Genomic DNA, 22,751 nt, shown 5'->3' on the forward strand with positions numbered 1-22,751 from the left:
AAAGTCATAAACATTGAATATTCCCGCCCTTGTGCGGGGACCCCGGAGCATATATATAAAATACATACATATTATCATGTGTAAAACAGCAATGCAGGCTATAATCATAAATAGGCTAAAATGCTTTATTTCTATGAAGTTTTTTTTTTTTTTTTTTTTTTTTTTTATATTATAAAATCACAATAGATCATAAATATCTACCTAAGCTCCCAAAAACTGGACTTAGGGAAGTAAACAGCAGTAAATAGCAGAGAAAAATAGAAAAAACTACATTGAAAAACAATGAAGCATTCTTAGCCAATAGGCTGCATGCAGGTTAACACAGGAGAACCATAAAAACTTTGGCACCGTGCCTTTAAGACCCTGAGCACCTCCAGTATCCCACCATGCCTCAGGGGTGAAGGGAAGGTGACAGTTGGTTCACAGTTAGGTCAGTACTTTTTTACGGTGACAATCTGTGTAACTGATCAGAAAGATAATCTGTCCTGCACTTCCAGGAGACTTGAGTCCGGGGAGGAGGGTGGGTTGTTTATGACTTTGATGAGGATACCCCTGGAAGAGAACTAGGATTTACAGGTAAGTAACTTATCCTTCTCTTCCAGGGGATCCTCATCAATAGTCATAAACATTGAATAGATTAGCAAGCCCATCCCTAAACTCTGCGGACTGTCTGAAAGAAGTGCAGGAAAAGATATATATTCATGCAAATAGATTTCTAAGAGAGGCCTGCCCCACCTGGGCATCCGCTCTTGCATCCGAGTCTAAACAGTAATGCTTAGTAAAGGTATGCACAGACTTCCATGTAGCAGCCTTACAAATCTCGGAAATTGGTACATTGTTAAGGAGGGCAGCAGTAGCCGCTTTTCCCCTTGTGGAATGCGCTCTTGGCCTAGCCAGTAATCTCTTATTAGCCAGTTGGTAAGAGTTAACAATACAAGACACAATCCATCTTGATATCGTTCGTTTAGACGCTGCCTCTCCTGTTCTTAAATGACCATAATTTAGAAACAAATGGTTAGAATGTCTAATCGGTTTTGTTTTGTCCAAATAGAATTTCAGCACTCTTTTCAAGTCTAAGGAGTGCAATGCTTTCTCAGCCGGAGTCTCCGGCTTGGGAAAGAAAGTCGGTAAAGATATAGTCTGATTGATATGGAATTCTGACACCACCTTCGGAAGGAAAGATGGGTGAGTTCGCAGAACCACTCTATTATCGTGAAAAACCGTGTACGGCCTGAATTTCGCTGACCCTCCTCGCTGAAGTAATGGCCACCAAAAAAGCCGTCTTCCACGTAAGGTGCTGTAAAGAGGCCTTGTGGATAGGTTCAAAAGGAGGGCCCATAAGTTTTGACAGGACTACATTCAGTTCCCATGGAGGAGAAGGTCTCCGAATGGGAGGAAAAACCTTTTTCAAGCCTTCTAAAAAATCCTTGACTACAGGTATCGTAAAGAAGGATTCCTGAGAAGGCGACTTACGATACGCTGTAATTGCAGACAAATGAACCTTAATAGAAGATACCTGCAGACCAGACTTCGCCAGATGAAGTAAATAGGATAGTATGACGTCCTCCTGAGCTCGTATGGGATTTATACCTTGTTGAGAGCACCAGATGTAAAATCTCTTCCACTTAAAAGCGTAAGAACGCCGCGTGGAAGGTCGTTTTGACTCTTTCAAGATGGTCATGCACTCCTGTGAGAGCCCTAGGTGCCCATACTGTAGGAATTCAGGAGCCATGCTGTCAAGCTCAGAGAGGGAAGGTTGGGATGTAGGATTCTGCCTTCCATTCTGCTCAGGAGATCCGGTCTGCACGGCAACCTCCTGTGAGGTCTTTCCGATAAGTTGAGTAGGTCCGTGTACCAGAATTGGCGGGGCCATTGTGGCGCTATCAGAATCATTCTGGTTCTGGAGTTGTAAAATTTGTTGATTACTGCCGGTATGAGGGGAATCGGTGGAAAGGCGTAGAGAAATGTCCCTGACCAGTTGATCAACAGGGCATTCCCTTGAGATCCCAGACGGCAGAACCTGGATGCGAAGTCTGGGCATTTCTTGTTTGTTTCGTCTGCAAAGAGATCCAACTGAGGTCGACCCCATTGACCGAAGATGTCCTCGACGACTTCGTCGTGTAGCACCCAGTCGTGCGCGTCTTCCAGATGTCTGCTCAGGAAATCTGCCTCTACGTTTTGCTGACCTGGCAGGTGTACCGCTGTGATAGACATTCCCCTGGCCAGGAGCCAATGCCATATCGTTTGGGATTCTCGAGACAGAGGTAGTGATCTTGTTCCCCCCTGTTTGTTCAGGTAATACATTGTGGTTGTATTGTCTGTCTGAATTAGGATAGATTTCCCCTGAACCAATGGAGAGAAAGATTTGAGAGCCAGATGGACTGCTCTGAGTTCCAGTAGATTTATGTGATAGTTCTTTTCCTTGTCGGACCACAGACCCTGAGCTTGGAAGGAACCCAGATGAGCACCCCAACCCTGAAGAGACGCATCCGTTACCAGAGTGTCGACTGGAATTGTCTGGTGAAACGGAGAACCTATCGACAGGTGAGGTCTGTGCATCCACCATTGTAGTGATTGAAAAGCCACTGCTGGTAGTCGAACTCTGTCCTCCCAGTGACCAGTCTTTTGGCTCCAATTGTTCTCTAATGCCTCCTGAAGGGGCCTCATGCGTAGCCTGGCATTCGGGACAATGAAGATGCATGAAGCCATGGAGCCCAGAAGCGATGTCACCTGACGAGCTGTAGGTGCATCGGCTGTTAATAGTTGTTGACACTTCCTGTGGATTGATAAAAGTCGTTCCTCCGAAGGATACACTCTTTGGAGCTCTGTGTTTAGTATCGCTCCCAGGTAGTGGAGGTTTTGTGTTGGAATCAAGGTTGACTTGTCGTGGTTGATTTGAAGACCTAGAGACTCGAAAGTTCTTAGAACGATATCTCGATGTTTTCTCGCCTGATCCGGAGATGAGGCCTTCACTAGCCAGTCGTCCAGGTAGGGGTAGACAAATATTTTTTGTCTTCGAAGGTGTGCCGCTACCACTGCTACACATTTTGAAAAGACTCGGGGTGCAGACTTCAGGCCGAATGGAAGGACTCTGAATTGGTAGTGCTGTGACGCTATCTGGAAACGTAAAAATTTCCGATGTTTGGTTGCTATTGGGATGTGAAAATATGCATCCTGTAGGTCGATGGAGCACATCCAGTCTCCCTGATGCAGTTGCGGGACAATCTGGTGAAGGGCTAGCATCCTGAACTTTTGTTTTCTTATGTACTTGTTCAGGAGCCGTAAGTCCAGAATTGGCCTGAAGAGGCCCTGTTGACCTTTTTTCGCCACCAGAAAGTAACGGGAGTACACCCCTTTTCCTTTTTGTGCCGGAGGAACCTTTTCTACAGCTTTCTTTTGTAGGAGTGCGAGAACTTCCTTGCGTAGCAGGCTGAGATGAGAAGGAAAACACCTTGCTGGCGGCAAGTGTGGAGGAGGTTTTTTGAAAAGGAGAGAATAGCCATGTTCGACAATATTGAGCACCCATTTGTCTTTTGTGATTGAGTGCCACTCGCGAAGATGATGCGTAACACTTCCCCCCACCGGAGTGGTGCACAGTGCTGAGGGAAGCAATGCCTCATTGCTTTGATGGTGTCTTTGCTGTAGACTGTTGAGGTCTACTTGACCCTCTGTCTCTTGTGGGTCTACGTGCCTGAAACAGGGGACGTCCCTGTCGTTGTTGTGGCCTTTGAGACCAGTGAGGGGTTTGAACCCTCTGCTGGAATGGTCGTCTGTCATACGGCCTGTACCTCCGCCTGAAGTCTTTTTTACGTTCCAGGCCCACTGCCCTGATCGTGTCGACTTCCGTTTTCATTCGGGCCATCTCTTCATCCGCGTGGGTACCGAACAACGAACTCCCGCTGAATGGGAGGTTCAAAATGCGCTGCTGTGCTTCCTGTTTCAGACCCGTGAGCCGTAGCCAGGAAGACCTCCTAGCGCAGATTCCGTGCGCATACCCATGCGCAGCCAAATCCGCCCCGTCCGCCGCCGCGCTGATGACCTGGTTAGATACTAGGCCCCCTTCCTGCAAGATTTCCTGGAAGTCCTGTCTATCTTCCCTGGGCAACTTTTCTGTAAATCTGTGGAGTGAGTCCCACAGAGAGCGGTCATATCTGCCCAGAAGTGCTGAGGCGCTGGAGACCTTCATAGCAGATGCCGCCGTACCGCACATCTTTCTCCCCAGAGAGTCTAGGTGTCTGCTCTCCTTATCCGGGGGGACTGTGGAAGATGATGCCACAGAGTGTGTTTTTCTGGCTGCGGCTAAGATCACAGAGTCCGGTGGCGGATCCTTCCGCAGGAATAAAGGATCTTGTTCCGGAGCTTTGTATTTCTTTTGAATCCTAGCCGGGGCAGACTTGAGAGTGGCTGGAGACAGAAAAGTGTCCATAGTCGGTTGCAGCAAACCCGGTACTAGTGGCAGCAGTTTTCTCGAGACTGATCTGTGTTGTAGGGTCTCAAAGATAACTGAGGATGAGGTGGCCGGCTCCGGTACCTCAATATTTAGCTTCTGCGCTCCCCTTAGAAGAACCTCATTAAAAGTGGTGATATCATCCACCGGGGAAATCCTAGCAGGTGGAGAATCTGTGAGTGTGGGGGAGTAGCGCCCAACAGACGATCCTGAAGAAGACCAAGAAGGTGATCTTCTGCGTGGTGTTCGTGACCTGGTTCTCCTTCGGGAACGGGACCTGCTCAGAGAGGCTGTAGCAGAGTGTGCAGGTCTTGTGGTCGGCTGACGAGAAGCAGAACGAGCCCGTCCTGCTCTAGCTGTAGGCGATGGCGTTCTCGGTAATGAGGCAGTAGGAGAATACATCCTAGAGTATTGTGAATCCGGGGATGCTGCCGGTCTATTCAGGCTCTCTAACCATCTGGGTGATAGAGTGATGGGAGAAACATGCCCCGATGCTCTGGAATGGGATGATTCACTCCTTATAGAGACCACCGGTGAGGGAGCTTTGTCCGCTGGCTCTACTGCCTGTGACACAGCTGAAGGTTGTGTCGACGTCGATTGCATCCTCGACGTCGAAGGTTGCGATGGCTGATCTGTTCTCGACGTCGGAGGTCTTGACGTCGGAGGTCTTGCCGTCGAGTGTCTTGACGCCGATCGCCTATCGCGGGACCTGGACCTACTCGCCGTCGTGTGTCTCGACGTTGAGTGGCGAGTGGTCGACGGCGGATGTTCATGCCGTCGAGGTGTTTTTGGTGTCGTGTCCTTCGACGCCAAGGGGTGAGACGTTCTCAACGGCGAACGGGAGCGCCGGAGATGGCTCGACGCCGAACGGCGGCCTGCCGTCGACGGAGATGTACCCCTGTGTCCATGCTTCGACGTTTTGTCCCTCGACGTCGGTCTGGTCGCCGTCGACGGCGATCTATGCCGGTGAGACGGTGGTGCCGATGACGTCGATGGAGAACAAACAGGTACAATCCTACCTGTCGACGTCGATCGGGCCATTCCTTCTGCTGTAGGTCTGGGAAGTGAAGAGGATGTTGACTTTTTCCTCTCCTGAAGCCCATGTAGCCTGATCTTCTCTCTGTCTTTGAGAGTCCTCCTTGACATGTTCTTACAATACTTGCAGGTGTCAGGACAGTGACTCTGTGGCAGGCAGACAATACACAGAGAGTGTGGGTCTGACTGGGCTTTCTTCTTCCCACAAGAAGGACATTTTACAAAAAGAGATGGCATTTTCTGTCAAAAAAGACTTCCAAACTCAGACAAAAGATGTTATCTGTCGAGTAAATAGGAAAAACACTATTTTTAAGGATTTTTCTGAAGAAAAACTCAGAAAAACTGAGAGCTCAATGCTCCAGGATCCTCTCAGAAGAAGCCGGAAAAAAGAACTGACCTAACTGTGAACCAACTGTCACCTTCCCTTCACCCCTGAGGCATGGTGGGATACTGGAGGTGCTCAGGGTCTTAAAGGCACGGTGCCAAAGTTTTTATGGTTCTCCTGTGTTAACCTGCATGCAGCCTATTGGCTAAGAATGCTTCATTGTTTTTCAATGTAGTTTTTTCTATTTTTCTCTGCTATTTACTGCTGTTTACTTCCCTAAGTCCAGTTTTTGGGGGCTTAGGTAGATATTTATGATCTATTGTGATTTTATAATATAAAAAAAAAAAAAAAAAACTTCATAGAAATAAAGCATTTTAGCCTATTTATGATTATAGCCTGCATTGCTGTTTTACACATGATAATATGTATGTATTTTATATATATGCTCCGGGGTCCCCGCACAAGGGCGGGAATATTCAATGTTTATGACTTTGATGAGGATCCCCTGGAAGAGAAGTGAAGTTTTACCTTTGTCAACAGGCAGACATGGATTAGGCATCTTTATAGGTATGCAGATTTCAAAGTACAGGGTTGCTTATGGAGGATGGTAGTCTCTCCAGAATTCATGTTCAGCTGTAGTTCCCAGGCAATGGTGCGGTCTTGTGATTGCCGCTGCATGGTGTAAATTACCAGTGAGTCGTTATGATGTGTATGCCATATGTGCTGTTTTAGCTGTAATTGACCCTGTGCTCCATTTCTTTCACCCCACCCTCCCTCCTTTTCTTCTTCTGTTCTTGTGTGCATTAGCATCATCTGCAGCTCACCAATGCGAGATGACCAATGGGTTGGAGGGCGAGGGGAACACCACAGGGGAGACAGGAGCTGCTAAAACTGACTCAGATTCCTACTCTGATGGGAGCTCCCTGGTGGGGGTAGACCCCTCTGGGACCACCCCAGCAACATCATCTCCCGCTACCCCCGTTCCAGCACCACCCTACCAGTAGCCCCCCGCCCAGTGGCCCGTGCCCGTTCACCCAGGAGGGTGGGCATCTCTTTCGCTGCAGGCACCTCAGCCTCTGCCCCAGTCAGTCCTGCTGCCCTCACTGAGGAGGCTATTGATCTCCTGAGATCCATCTCTGTAGGGCAGTCAACCATAGTGAATGCCATCCAGGGGCTGGCATCCCAGATGCAGCCATGCAATGCCTACCTGGTGGGCATTTATGTTGGCTTGGCTGGCCTTCAGAGATAGTTTCAGGCTCTGGCCTACTCTTTGACGGCAACCAGTGTCCCTAGTTCTTCTGTGTACCCTCCAAGTACCTGTACCCAGTACCAGACCTCTCTCCCCCATCCATCCCAAGTACACAATCAGACAAGCATGTAACCAAAACAACAGACAGGACTAGCAAAGACAAGCACAAACACCACAAGCATACCCACAGCCAATACACAGAAGCACATACAGCAACAGCCACTGCCTCCACTGTCCCCCGACCTCCTGCTTCAGTCACATCAGCACTCACACCTGCAAGCACTGCATCCTCAGTCCCAGCATCCTGCCACCTGTTCAGCTTTGCTCACAGTCACCACAACAGCAGACATGCACACTAGTACCCCATTCACCACATGCCCAGTCATCACCATCACCATCATAATCACATGCAGCACACCCACCTTATTTGCAGACACCACCCCAACATACATTCACACAACCTGTTTGTCCTCTCCCTCCCTCTCTCCTCCCTCCTCCCAAAACACATAAACGCTCTCACTCAGACACTCAACAATCATCCACCTCACACAAGCACACTTTGCATGCACCTACAACCAATCCCAGCACACCTACATGTCATACAACCACTCCCTCCACCTCCCCTCCCAAACCTGCTCCCACAGTGCAGCCCACTGTACCTAAAAAACTTTTCTTTGCCCACCTTGACCTCTTCCCTCCTCCTGACCCACCCCGTGTTGTCCCTAAACATCAGGTTCCTCTCCCCAACCCAGTCCCTCCAGCTCACAGTCCTCCCATGGCCCCCTAAGTGTTTTCAATGTCCCTCCTCCTGCAAAAATACCTCCCTCTAAGGAGCACAAGGTAGCTACTCCCACCCCCTACTCAGAACCACTCCCCCACCCTCTAAACTGAAAACCAAGACCCCACCCCCTCCCAAACCAAAGAACAAATACCCCCTTTCCAAAAAGAAACCTCCTCCACCACCTGCCCCCTGAGGTGCCTGCCTTCCACATGGACGTCCCTGCCCAGTGGGGTCAATTAGGCTGTCAGGAGTCAAGTTGGGCCTATTTGCAGGCCATTCGTGCCCTGAGATATGTATGGACATTTGGACAGGCCTATGGCCTTTTATTTATACTTTATGATTTAGTTAGTGTTTTTTTCAGAGCAATACCCAGCTCAATACATTGGTTCACTCAAAAGTATTTGTCCTGCCTTTCTTTTCTTATGGCTTATGTAATTGTTGTACTTTACAGCTGATTGTTCTCTACGTGTGTGGTATGTGTTGTGTGTATTGTGTGTATTGGGTGTGCATGTCTGTAGTTTGTGTGTAGTGGTGTATTTATGGATGTATGTGTGTGTGTGTGTGTGTGTGTGTGTGTGTGTGCATTGGGACGGGTATTTGTTTGGGGTATATGTATGCAGTGCTGTACGTGGCTTGTGTGTGTGTTGCATGTGGGTGTGTCACTCTACCCTCCCTCCCTTGTGTGCTAGGCGGCTGTACTCACGGTTGTCGTCGTCGTCGACGTCACTGATCTTGAACTTTCATCACGTGGTACAGCATCCCGAAGACTTCCAGTTTGGGTTCCATGGCGGCCACGGACTCCTCTGTGTCCCTGGAGGTGAGTGTCTCCTTTTATAGATCTTGTTTCCGCCAGGCTTTTCCTGGCGTGGTCCCGCCCCGGAAAACCTAATGACATAATCTGCTAAGACATAATATGGTCGAGGGTGAATGGTCTTCTGCCCGCCTGAAGATGGCAACCGCAGTGGTCGGAGGCCAGACCAAATTGGCAGTTCGGGCGGGGCACTGGCTGTATGTGTATGGGATCACCGCTGTGGTTATAAGATGGTGGTCTTCACCACCAGCCTGGCGATGGTACAACTGCCACCGCAGCAGTCAGCTGACCGTCAAAGTCATAATGACTGAGACTGTGTCTCTTCACAATGACAATCCATCTTGACAGTCATCTCTTTATTGCTAATTTTCCCTTCTCTTCCAATATGTGCCAGATGTTCTTGGCTGCGACATAGTAACTACAGATGCACAACTGTAGCTCCCTGTTAGCCTGGAAGAAAAACCGTTATTCGAAGGCACGGAAAAAAGTGAACTGACGTCTGCACGTCGACGAGGGCTTCTTATTGCCCAGATGACGTCATATGGCGTCGCGTGGAGTCAGGCTATTGTGACGTCATCGTTGACGTGCAGAGCTAGAAGAAATTTCCATCGAAGCTGGAGCAAGGGGAGAATTCTTTAGGTGAGGAATCCACAGGTAGGCGTATCCATCAGAAACTGTCCACTTTGCCACACATGTTATTGTCACAGTTCATCCAACTACCATCCAACAAATTCTTATAGTCAATGTCTTCTTCACCAATTTTGTAACACCATCATGCACCTTTCCCAGTAATGCCACTGCCATAACTCAAATTTGACTTTTGCACTTTAGTAATAAATGTGTGAATACACGTTGATTAGTGCAATTGCACTAAATAAACATTGTTGGGTCACATTTATTTTCACTGGTATACAGCACGGAAAGGTCAAATTCAAGTTTATTACTGCAATACAGCAAAGGCGACATGAAAGGACACTTCTTTACTACCTCACAGATTGCATGTAACAATTACTTTACAGAGGGAAACAGCTCACCTAAAAGGCCTAATAGTCACAATATTTCTTGAAAGAAATTTTTACTTGAGGCATACATTTAACAATTTCCATCCTGGGTCTGATTAAATACATTTGTTGAAACAAATACACATGAAAAAGAGCCATGGAAAAAACACACAGAGATGCTTTGAATATAATATTCTATATATATCCATTGATGAGGGAGGGGCATCACCTCGTTAGTCGTCGCTCCTTCTGAAACAACATACAATAAATGTATAAAATAAACTGAATATACAAAGGTTAAAATGTCAAGAGCAGAGCATGGTGGAGTTAAAGGAATAATAAGGAACAGTTTCTTACCAGTAACTCCAGTTCTCTCGTAGGGTAATCTCCATTGAATTAATAAGCATTTGAATAGTTTTGCCCATGTACAGGTATCCCGGAGCACTCCTTTATATAATATCTTCTGCAATTATGAAGATGTTCGCATAACTTTAGGAAGGTCTGTAGAAACACTTAAGACAGAACATATTATGCAGTCTAGGCAAACAGGCTACAGTGACTTACACAGGAGCTCAAATTGTCTTCACAAACCCTTTTCTGTAAAAAGTACAAGAAGAAGACTAAAACGACTGTGTAGCCCCATAGGCTGCTATTATGTGAGTCTAAAACAATGACTGTGCCTTGAAGGCTGCAAAGACCACCAGTATCCCATCATGTTCAGTAGGTGTCAGCTGCTTCAGTTCTTTTTGACAATCATTACCAGTGATTGGTAAGTCCAAAACTTGCCTCTGCTATGTCCACTGGGGAGGCAGGAGGGTTGCTTATGACTTTAATGGAGATTTCCCCTATGAGAGAATTGGAGTTAGAGGAAAGAAAGTATTTTTCTCTTGTATGGATCTCCATTGATATTCATAAGCACTTAAATAGAATACCGAGCCCATCCACTATATTCACAGTGGAAAGAACAGAGGAGAGATCAGACTAGGCAAAAACATTTCTGAGGGAGCCTTGTGTAGGAAAGTAGCCTGTTTCTAGCATGGTTACCCCCACTTTTGGCCTGCTAGTCAGTGTGTTTGACTGTGTCTACTGGGATCCTGCTAATGCTCTCTCCCTTAAGAACAAGTTACTTACCTTCGGTAACGCTTTTTCTGGTGGATACAATAGCTACCTGTGGATTCCTCACCTTATGAATTCGTCCTTGCGCCAGCATCCGACGGAAAGTCTTCTTCCCAGCTCTCCACGTTGACGAGAATGTCACAATTGCACGGCTCCACGTGACCCTGTCTGACATCACCTGCCAATAAGAGGTCCTCGCCGGCGTGCTGATGTCAGTTTCACCCATTTTTTACGTGCCTTTGAGGCGAACAGGTGAGAACCGACTTCCACAATAACTCCAATAAATACATATATACATAAAACCTTCATGATGCAACATAATCAAAAACCATCATTTATATATACAGGAAAAAATATCAATATACGCATATATCTATACAACCACATATCCTAGTGCAATCAGACAGGCAAGGGGGAGGCGGGTGGGACTGTGAGGAATCCACAGGTAGCTTTTGTGTCCACCAGAAAAAGCGTTACCGAAGGTAAGTAACTTGTTCTTATGGTTGATACAAACTACCTGGGGATTCCTCACCTTATGAAAAGAGTCCCAAAGCAGTACCGCACTCGGAGGTGGGTGCCCGTCTGATTACACCAAGAAATCCTGTAAGACAGATCGTGCAAAATGGCCGTCCCCCCGAACCTCAGAATCCAAGCAGTAATGCTTTGCAAAGGTATGGAGGGATGCCCAAGTTGCCGCCTTGCAAATGTCCACCACCGGGACCCCCCTTGCCAGGGCCGAAGTGGCTGACTTAGCCCTGGTGGAGTGGGCCCTGATACCCTCAGGAGGAACTTTCTTTGCCAGTGAGTAGCAAACTTTTATACAAAGAATGACCCACCTGGAGATTGTTCTTTTATGGACTGCTCTGCCCTTCAGCTGAGCAACATACCCCACAAACAGCTGATCCTCCAGACGAAAGTCTTTTGTCCTCTCAATATAAAAACTGAGAGCCCTTCTAAGGTCCAATCAATAGAGTCTCTCTTCCACTTTAGAGGGGTGGGGAGGAGGATAGAAAGAGGGAAGGGTAATAGTTTGCCCCATATGAAAAGGAGTGACAACTTTTGGCAGGAAAGCCGCCCTGGTTTTCAGTACCACTTTATCAGGGAAAAACAAGGTAAAGGGGGGTTTTACGGAAACGGCTTGAAGCTCCCCAACCCTCCTAGCAGAGGTTATAGCGATTAGGAAAACAGTCTTAAGGACCAAATACCTTAAAGGACATGAATGCATGGGCTCCAACGGTGAACCCATCAGAAATGTTAAAACAAGATTTAAATCCCACTGAGGCATATGAAAGGGTGTCGGAGGAAACTTATTAAGCAAGCCCTTAATAAATCTATTTACAATCGGAGATTTAAATATAGAGGGCTCGTCCGGGAGGCAAAGAAAAGCCGATAGAGCAGCCAAATAACCTTTAACTGTAGCCATTGAACAGCCTTTCTTTGCTAAATCAAGAGCAAATAACAAAACATCTGAAAGGTGGGCATTCAAGGGATCTTTCTGTTTCTCTCCACACCAAATCACAAATTTAGCCCACCTTCCGGCATAAATGGATTTAGTGGAGTGTCGCCTGGACGATAGAATAACATCCACTATATCCGGTGGGAGAGAAAAGGAACTCGATTGCCCCGTTCAATCTCCAGACATGAAGGTGCAGGCTCTGCGACTGCGAAAGGAGGTCTGCCCTGAGAGGGAGATGGAGAGGAGGGCACTTTGAGAGTTGCAGAAGGTCTGTGTACCACACCCTTCTCGGCCAATCCGGTGCCACCAAGATGACTTGGGCCCTGTCTTGGCGAAACTTCCTCAGGACCCGAGGAATCAAAGGTATGGGGGGGAACGCGTAAAGCAACTGGCCGTCCCAGGGTATTTGAAACGCTTCCCCCAACGCTCCTTGCATCGGATACTGGAGACTGCAGAACAACGGGCAGTGCGCGTTCTCCCAAGTGGTGAATAGATCTATCTGCGGAGATCCCCACATCCCGAAGATGTACCGGACCAGGTCAGGATGGAGACGACACTTGTGATCGGCCGAGAAGTGCCGACTGAGACTGTCCGCACATACGTTCAGAACCCCAGCCAAATGATTTGCTATCAAGCAAATCTGATGGTCCTGAGCCCAGGACCAGAGCCGCAGAACTTCTCTCTAGAGAAGGTACAGCCCTACTCCTCCCTGCTTGTTTACGTACCACATCGCGGTAGTGTTGTCCATGAGGACTTGAACCGACTGACCGCGAAGGGAAGGGAGGAAGGCCCTGAGAACCAGACGCCCCCCCGCAGTTCCAACAGATTGATGTGAAACATCTGTTCCACCGGAGACCAATGACCCTTGATCTCCAGATCCCCCAGATGAGCACCCCGCCCTAGAGTGGAGGTATCCGTAACACTGTGGCCACTGGAGGTGGTAGTGAGAACGGCCTTCCTTGGGAAAGGTTGCCGTCCACTGTCCACCATTGGAGATCCGCTGCAGCGTCCCTGGAGATCCTTATCGAATCCTCGAGATCTCCTTTGTGCTGAATCCACTTCCTGCGGAGGCACCACTGAAGAGCCCTCATATGCCAGCGCCATGAGTGACCAACAGAATGCAAGAAGGAAACAGACCAAGCAGGCGTAAGACCTTGAGGACTGGAATATCCGCTCCATTTCGAAACATTGGAATCAGCGCCTGAATGTCCCGAATCCGCTGAGGCAGGGGGTAGGCATGATACAATGTTGTGTCCAATACTGCCCCTATGAACAGGAGGCATTGAGAGGGCTCCAGGTGACACTTGGGCACGTTTACCGGAAACCCCAGATTGAACAACAACTGGGTCGTCACCTGCAGGTGATGCAGCACCAGCTCTGGAGACTTGGTTTTGATCAACCAATCATTAAGGTAGGGGAATACCGTTATTCCCTTCAGCCTGAGATGTGCTGCAACTACCGCCATCACCTTTGGGAAAACTCGAGGTGCTGAAGTAAGCCCAAACGGAAGGACGGCAAATTGGTAGTGTTGCGACCGCACCACAAACCGGAGATACTTCCTGTGCGACTTGAGTATAGGGATATGAAAGTACGCATCCTGCAAGTCGACAGACACCATCCAATCCTCTTTCTTCAACGCCATAAGTACCTGCGCTAGGGTCAGCATTTTGAATTTCTCCTGCTTAAGGAAACAATTCAAAATCCTCAGGTCTAGGATCGGTTTCAGGCGACCGTCCTTCTTGGGGATCAGGAAATATCTTGAATAACAACCCTGACCCCTTTCCTGCTCTGGAACCAACTCTACCGCACCCTTTGATAACATGGCCAGAAACTCCTGTTGCAACAACAGGAGATGGTCTTCTGAACAAAACGAGTGATGGGAGGGAGGAGGGAGGAGGGAACTCCTGAAAGGGGAGAGCATATGCTTTTTCCACAATATTCAACACCCAGAAGTCTGTTGTTATCAACTCCCACTCGCGGAGAAAAAGACAAAGCCTTCCCCCTACAGGAAAGGCATGTTCGATAAAGTGGGGAAAACTAGGGCTGCTTCACCTGCTGTTGTCCACCAGAGGAAGAGGATGATGACAAAGGGTGTTGCTGGACTGCTCCTCTAACTCTAGCCCTCCCTCGCCCTCTAAGGGATTGATAGGATGGATTGGCAGGTTGTTGGGCCGAGTACTGGGGCCTCTGAAAAACTGCCTCAAGACCAAACCCTCTGAATCTGCGAAAAGGCCTTTGAGGGGCAGCAGGGGTAGCCTGTAAGCCTAAGGACTTTGCTGTAGCCCAGCTCTCCTTAAAATGTTCAAGGGCAGAGTCTGCTTTCTCCCCAAACAGCCTTTCACCATCGAAGGGCAAGTCTAGTAAGGTGGTCTGAACATCCGAGGAGAATTCGGAGGACCTCAGTCAAGCGTGCCTCCTTGTAGCAACAGATGTCCCCATTGCCCTGGCAACTGAGTCCATTGTATCAAGGCCAGATTGTATAATCTGCTGCGCCGCAGCCTGTGCGTCTGAAAAGAGTGTTCCAAAAGGCCTCTGTGTATTCTGTGGCAGATCCCCGACCATAGCCTTGGCCAAGTCCATAAGGGCATGGACATACCTGCCCAGCACACAGGTAGCGTTTGCAGCCTTGAGCGCCATGCTGCAAGACAAAAATATATTTTTCGAAGACTGTTCCATTCGTTTGGACTCTCTATAAGATGGAACTACAGGGAATGAACCAGGAGCAGACTTTGTGGAGCAAGACGCTTGAACCACTAAACTCTCCGGGGTTGGATGACGTGAAAGGAACCCAAGATCCCCGGGTGCTCCCCTATGCCTCCTTGCTACAGCTCTATTCACAGCCGGAGATGAAACTGGTTTCCTCCACAAGTCCATAATAGGCTCCAACAATGCCTCGTTGAAGGGCAGCAAAGGATCAGCCGAGGATGTAGAGGGATGCAGCACTTCAGTTAGCAGATTTGTCTTCACCTCTGCCGCAGATAAAGGCAGGTCTAAATAGTCCGCTGCCTTTCTAATGACTGAATGAAATGTCGCTGCCTTCTCCATAAACTCCCCTGGAGATGAAATGTCCCATTCCGGGGAAGTATCCAGCCCACTGGCTGACCCCAAACCTTGGGAATCATTCGAAGGCTCTACAAGCACGCCCTCTTCCAACTGCTGGTATTCTTCCTCTTCAAGGAGATGCAAGGCCTTCATTCAAGATCTCAAGCGGGATTCTAGCCTCTGCGTCGAATCCACCGACGCCGAAGTCACCGCTTCCAAATCCCGACAGGGCACAGAAGAGGATGGATGGATCCGGGAATCACTCTGACCCGGCGACGACACGGACTCCAAAGGTGCTTTCCTTCGGAGTTGGCTGGCACGCAGATAATGGGGCCGGCTGGCCAGGGGATAGTATTGGCGTCGGCTGATGCGGTGATGGCAACGGCGCCACAGATCTAGATGGTGACCTCATACCTCGTGGAGACATCATCGTCGTCGACCCAGCACCCCCAACCGGACAAAACGGCATAAACTGCCTCATCTTATATGGAGCCAGGGAGCCCAGTGAAAATGCTAATGGCCCCGTGGGACCCACCGGTGCACCAGCAGGGGCCATAGATTGGAAAACAGCATACATAGCATTTACAAATGTCGCTGGATCTGCTCCCGGAACCGGGAAGGCAGGATATCTATGGTCTTGATCCCGCTGCTGCACATCAGTCTCTTGTGGCGCTGGTGAAAACTGAGGGCTATGAGGAGCCCCCTCATAGACTGACGGCATCAGAGATAATTCTGGAATCTGGGGATGCGGAGTCACAGTAGGGCTCACCTCCCAATTACTTCGACGTCTATCAGATGGAGACCTCAACCTCATGACGGCGACGTTTCTTGTGCCTCTTGGAAGAAGCATGAGATGAAGCCCTCTTATGGCCCTTCTTCTTAGCCTTCGCTAAGAAAAGCTTGGCCTCCCTTTCTTTTAGTGCCTTAGGGTTCATGCTCTGGCACGATCCACACCCCTCAACATCGTGCTCAGAGCTAAGACACCAAAGGCAGTCTCCATGCGGATCAATGACCGACATCCGACCGCCACATTCATTACAAGGCTTGAAACCCAATTTTCTCGGGGGAGACATTGTAACTACCAAAGCTACACTCTATCCAACGAGTCAGGAAAAAAACGTCGAAGGCACGGAAAAAAGGAAACTGACGCCAGCACGCCAGCGAGGGCCTCTTATTGGCACGGTGATGTCAGACGGAGTCGCGTGCAGCCGTGCAATTGTGATGTCCTCGTCGACGTGGAGAGCTGGGAAGAAGACTTTCCGTCGGATGCTGGCTCAAGGACGAATTCGTAAGGTGAGAAATCCACAGGTAGTTTGTATCCATCAGAAATTATGGTTATAGGATACTGGTAATCCAATATTCCACCCACAATTGTCATACTAGTGCCCCCTTATAAGTCGCTAGCATATGGTACTTAGGAACCCAGGGCATTGAGGTTCCAGGACATCCCTATGGGCTGCAGCATTTATTTTGCCACCCCTAGGGAGCCCACGCAAAGTCTTCTACAGGACTGCCATCGTAGCCTGTGTGAAATGGTGCATGCACCCTTTCACTACAATTTACACTGCACCAGATCCCTTATAAGTCACCAATATGTCAGGCCTTCCAACCCTGAATGCTGGTGTAGGAGGCTGGCCTGGCTTATAGTGGGTACCAACGGTACTTACACCATGTGCCAAATCCAGTTATCCCTTATTAGTAGATTAGTAGTGTTCTAGCAACTTAGGCTGATAGAGGTAGCTATAACAGAGCAGCTTAGGCTGAACTAGGACACGTTCAAAGCTCCTACTATACCACTTATATCACATAGGTACTATATCATAAGAAAGACAATACTCAGGGTTACTAAAAATAAAGGTACTTTATTTTAGTGACAATGTGCCAAAAATATCTTGGATATACTCTCTTAGGCGGTAAGTAAAATACACAAAATATACACACAAACCAAAATTAGGTAAGTAAAACAGTCAGAAAGTGGTGCAAACACTGTAGAATACCATAGGATGCAATAGGCCCATGGGCAACACAAACCATATACTAAGAAAGTGGAATGTGAACCATGAATGGACCCCTGGGCTAGTGTAGTGTGTAGAGAGTTGCTGGCAGTGTAAGAAAACACTAAGGGTGTCCAAGATACCCCACCCCAAGACCCTGGAAAGTAGGAGTAAAGTACTACTATTTCCACAGAAACACACTAAAGACGTGATAAGGGATTTTGCAAAGACCACAACAGACTGCAAAGCACTGAAGACGGATTCCTGGACCTGAGGACCTGCAAAGGAAGGGGACCAAGTCCAATAGTCGCAAAAGTGTCCGGGAGGGCAGGAGCCCACTAAACCCCAGATGAAGGTGCAAAATCTCTGCCTCCGTGTGAGAAAGTAGCCTCTTTCTAGCCTTGTTACCCCCACTTTTGGCCTGTTTGTGAGTGTATGTCAGGGTGTTTTCACTGTCTCACTGGGATCCTGCTAGCCAGGGCCCAGTGCTCATAGTGAAAACCCTATGTTTTCAGTATGTTTGTTATGTGTCACTGGGACCCTGCTAGTCAGGACCCCAGTGCTCATAAGTTTGTGGCCTATATGTATGTGTTCCCTGTGTGGTGCCTAACTGTCTCACTGAGGCTCTGCTAACCAGAACCTCAGTGGTTTTGCTCTCTCATTTCTTTCAAATTGTCACTAACAGGCTAGTGACCAATTTTACCAATTTACATTGGCTTACTGGAACACCCTTATAATTCCCTAGTATATGGTACTGAGGTACCCAGGGTATTGGGGTTCCAGGAGATCCCTATGGGCTGCAGCATTTCTTTTGCCACCCATAGGGAGCTCTGACAATTCTTACACAGGCCTGCCACTGCAGCCTGAGTGAAATAACGTCCACGTTATTTCACAGCCATTTTACACTGCACTTAAGTAACTTATAAGTCACCTATATGTCTAACCTTTACCTGGTAAAGGTTAGGTGCAAAGTTACTTAGTGTGAGGGCACCCTGGCACTAGCCAAGGTGCCCCCACATTGTTCAGGGCCAATTCCCCGGACTTTGTGAGTGCGGGGACACCATTACACGCGTGCACTACATATAGGTCACTACCTATATATAGCTTCACAATGGTAACTCCGAATATGGCCATGTAACATGTCTATGATCATGGAATTGCCATCTCTATGCCATCCTGGCATAGTTGGCACAATCCCATGATCCCAGTGGTCTGTAGCACAGACCCTGGTACTGCCAAACTGCCCTTCCTGGGGTTTCGCTGCTGCTGCTGCCAACCCCTCAGACAGGCATCTGCCCTCCTGGGGTCCAGCCAGGCCTGGCCCAGGATGGCAGAACAAAGAACTTCCTCTGAGAGAGGGTGTGACACCCTCTCCCTTTGGAAAATGGTCTGAAGGCAGGGGAGGGGTAGCCTCCCCCAGCCTCTGGAAATGCTTTCTTGGGCACAGATGTGCCCAATTCTGCATAAGCCAGTCTACACCGGTTCAGGGGACCCCTTAGCCCTGCTCTGGCGCGAAACTGGACAAAGGAAAGGGGAGTGACCACTCCCCTGAACTGCACCTCCCCTGGGAGGTGTCCAGAGCTCCTCCAGTGTGCTCCAGACCTCTGCCATCTTGGAAACAGAGGTGCTGCTGGCACACTGGACTGCTCTGAGTGGCCTGTGCCACCAGGTGACGTCAGAGACTCCTTCTGATAGGCTCCTTCAGGTGTTGCTAGCCTATCCTCTCTCCTAGGTAGCCAAACCCTCTTTTCTGGCTATTTAGGGTCTCTGTCTCTGGGGAAACTTTAGATAACGAATGCAAGAGCTCATCAGAGTTCCTCTGCATCTCTCTCTTCACCTTCTGCCAAGGAATTGACTGCTGACCGCGGTGGAAGCCTGCAAAACTGCAACATAGTAGCAAAGACGACTACTGCAACTCTGTAATGCTGATCCTGCCGCCTTCTCGACTGTTTTCCTGGTGGTGCATGCTGTGGGGGTAGCCTGCCTCCTCTCTGCACTAGAAGCTCCGAAGAAATCTCCTGTGGGTCGACGGAATCTTCCCCCTGCAACCGCAGGCACCAAAAAGCTGCATTACCGGTCCCTTGGGTCTCCTCTCAGCACGACGAGCGAGGTCCCTTGAATCCAGAAACTCTGTCCAAGTGACTCCCACAGTCCAGTGACTCTTCAGTCCAAGTTTGGTGGAGGTAAGTCCTTACCTCCCCAAGCCAGACTGCATTGTTGGTTACCGTGACTTTTGCAACTTCTCTGGCCCCTGTGCACTTCTGGCGGAAAACCTTTGTTCACAGCCAAGCCTGGGTCCACGGCACTCTAACCTGCATTGCACGACTTTCTAAGTTGGTCTCCGGCGACGTGGGACTCCTTTGTGTAACTTCGGGTGAGCACAGTTTCACGCATCCTCGTAGTGCCTGTTTCTGGCACTTCTCTGGGTGCTACCTGCTGCTAAGAGAGCTCCTTGTCTTGCTCGACATCCCCTCTACCTCCTGGTCCAATTTGTGACCTCCTGGTCCCTCCTGGGCCACAGCAGCGTCCAAAAATGCTAACCGCACGATTTGCAGCTAGCAAGGCTTGTTGGCGTTCTTTCGGCGGGAAAACACTTCTGCACGACTCTCCACGGCGAGAGGGATCCGTCCACCAAAGGGGAAGTCTCTAGCCCTTTTCGTTCCTGCAGAAACCTCAGCTTCTTCTGTCCAGTAGAAGCTTCTTTGCACCCACAGCTGGCATTTCCTGGGCATCTGCCTATCTCCGACTTGCTTGTGACTTTTGGACTTGGTCCCCTTGTTCCACAGGTACCCTAGATTGGAAATCCATCGTTGTTGCATTGTTGGTTTGTGTCTTTCCTGCATTATTCCTCTATCACGACTTCTTTGTCCTTGGGGGAACTTTAGTGCACTTTGCACTCACTTTTCAGGGTCTTGGGGTGGGCTATTTTTCTAACCCTCACTATTTTCTAATAGTCCCAGCGACCCTCTACAAGGTCACATAGGTTTGGGGTCCATTCGTGGTTCGCATTCCACTTTTGGAGTATATGGTTTGTGTTCCCCTATCCCTATGTGTTCCCATTGCATCCTATTGTAACTATACATTGTTTGCACTGTTTTCTAAGACTATACTGCATATTTTTAGTACTGTGTACATATAACTTGTGTATATTTGCTATCCTCACTCTGAGGGTACACTCTGAGATACTTTGGCATATTGTCATAAAAATAAAGTACCTTTATTTTTAGTATAACTGTGTATTGTGTTTTCTTATGGTATTGTGCAAGTGACACTTGTGGTACTGTAGTAGCTTCACACGTCTCCTAGTTCAGCCTAAGCTGCTCTGCTAAGCTACCATGATCTATCAGCCTAAGCTGCTAGACACCCTATACACTAATAAGGGATACCTGGGCCTGGTGCAAGGTGTAAGTACCCCTTGGTACTCACTACAAGCCAGTCCAGCCTCCTACATTGGTTGTGCAGCGGTGGGATAAGTGCTTTGAGACTACTTACCACTCTTGTCATTGTACTTTTCATAAGAGAAAAATATACAAAACAAGTTCAGTGTGTGTACACATAGCTAAAATGTTTTGCATTTCCTCTTTTCACTGTTTTCTAAAGTGCTGAAAAGTACTTCTAAACTTTCAAAAAGTTCTTAAAAGTTTAAAAAGTTTTTTTCTGTCTTTCTAAAAAGTTCTGAAAACTTTTTTCTCTTTTTCTATCACTTTAACTCTCTCTAAAAATGTCTGGCACAGGCCAAAATGTTGATCCGTCCAAACTTGCATATGACCACCTTAGCTGGAAAGGAGCAAGGAGTCTCTGTGTAGAGAGAGGTTTGAGTGTAGGGAAAAATCCTTCCTTGGAATTGTTGCTTAATATGCTTAGAGAACAAGATAAGGCCAAAGGGGCCACATCTGTTGAAAAAGTAGCAAATGGTTCACAATCTGATCCAGGGACTCCCCCAGGAAAAGATTCAGGAAAGAAAGTTCCCAGCCTGCCCATTACTAGACAGTCTAGCATAGTTGGTAATGATGAAGAGCCACACCATACAAATAGTGTTGTCTCACATCATAGCAAGAGCATTTATTCTCACCACAGTGGAAGTGATGTTTCTGTTAGCCAAGCTGTTAGGGTGGCTTCTGTAAGGGACAGGTCTCCTTCTGTTCATTCTTCTGTGTCTAAGAATGTCCCTCCCACCAACCCTGATGACAGAATGTTAGAAAGGGAACTCAACAAGTTGAGAGTGGAACAAACCAGACTGAAGCTTAAAAAGCAACAGCTGGAATTGGATAGACGGTCTTTTGAACTAGAGAAGGAAAGACAGAAGTTGGGTTTAGAAACCCATGGTGGCAGCAGCAGTACTCCCCATAGTCATCCTGCAAAAGAGCATGATTCCAGGAATCTGCACAAGATAGTTCCCCCTTATAAGGAGGGGGATGACATTAACAAGTGGTTTGCTGCACTTGAGAGGGCCTGTGCTGTACAGGATGTCCCTCAAAGGCAGTGGGCTGCTATCCTATGGCTATCATTTAGTGGAAAAGGTAGGGATAGGCTCCTTACTGTGAAAGAAAGTGAAGCCAATGATTACAAGGTTCTTAAGAATGCACTCCTGGATGGTTATGGCTTAACCACTGAACAGTACAGGATAAAGTTCAGAGAGACCAAAAAGGAGTCTTCACAAGACTGAGTTGATTTCATTGACCATTCAGTGAAGGCCTTGGAGGGGTGGTTACATGGCAGTAAAGTTACTGATTATGACAGCCTGTATAACTTGATCCTGAGAGAGCATATTCTTAATAATTGTGTGTCTGATTTGTTGCACCAGTACTTGGTGGACTCTGATCTGACCTCTCCCCAAGAATTGGGAAAGAAGGCAGACAAATGGGTCAGAACAAGGGTGAACAGAAATGTTCATACAGGGGGTGACAAAGAGAACAATAGGAAGAAAGATGGTGAAAAATCTCACGATAAGCATGGGGATAAGGGTAAAACCAAAGATCCCACTTCAAATCTTAAACACTCTTCAGGGGGTGGGGATAAAACAAATTCTTCCTCTTCTTCTCAACCTACACAATTTAAAAAGCCTTGGTGCTTTGTGTGTAAAAACAGAGGCCATAGGCCAGGGGATAAGTCCTGTCCACGTAAACCCCCTGAGCCTACCACCACTAATACATCAAGCTCTAGTGCCCCTAGCAGTACTGGTACTAGTGGTGGGACTGCTGGCAACAGTCAAGTTAAGGGTGTAGTTGGGTTCACTTATGGGTCCATAGTAGAAACTGGGGTAGTCAGTCCCAAGACAGTTTCTGTCACACCTAGTGGCATTGGCCTTGCCACACTGGCTGCTTGTCCCCTTACAATGGATAAGTACAGGCAGACAGTTTCAATAAATGGTGTTGAGGCCTTGGCCTACAGGGACACAGGTGCCAGTATCACTTTGGTGACTGAAAACCTAGTGCACCCTGATCAACACATCATTGGACAACAGTATAAGATTATTGATGTCCATAACTCCACT

Source organism: Pleurodeles waltl, chromosome 11, assembly GCF_031143425.1.
Source record: "Pleurodeles waltl isolate 20211129_DDA chromosome 11, aPleWal1.hap1.20221129, whole genome shotgun sequence".
In the NCBI taxonomy this organism is placed as follows: domain Eukaryota; kingdom Metazoa; phylum Chordata; class Amphibia; order Caudata; family Salamandridae; genus Pleurodeles; species Pleurodeles waltl.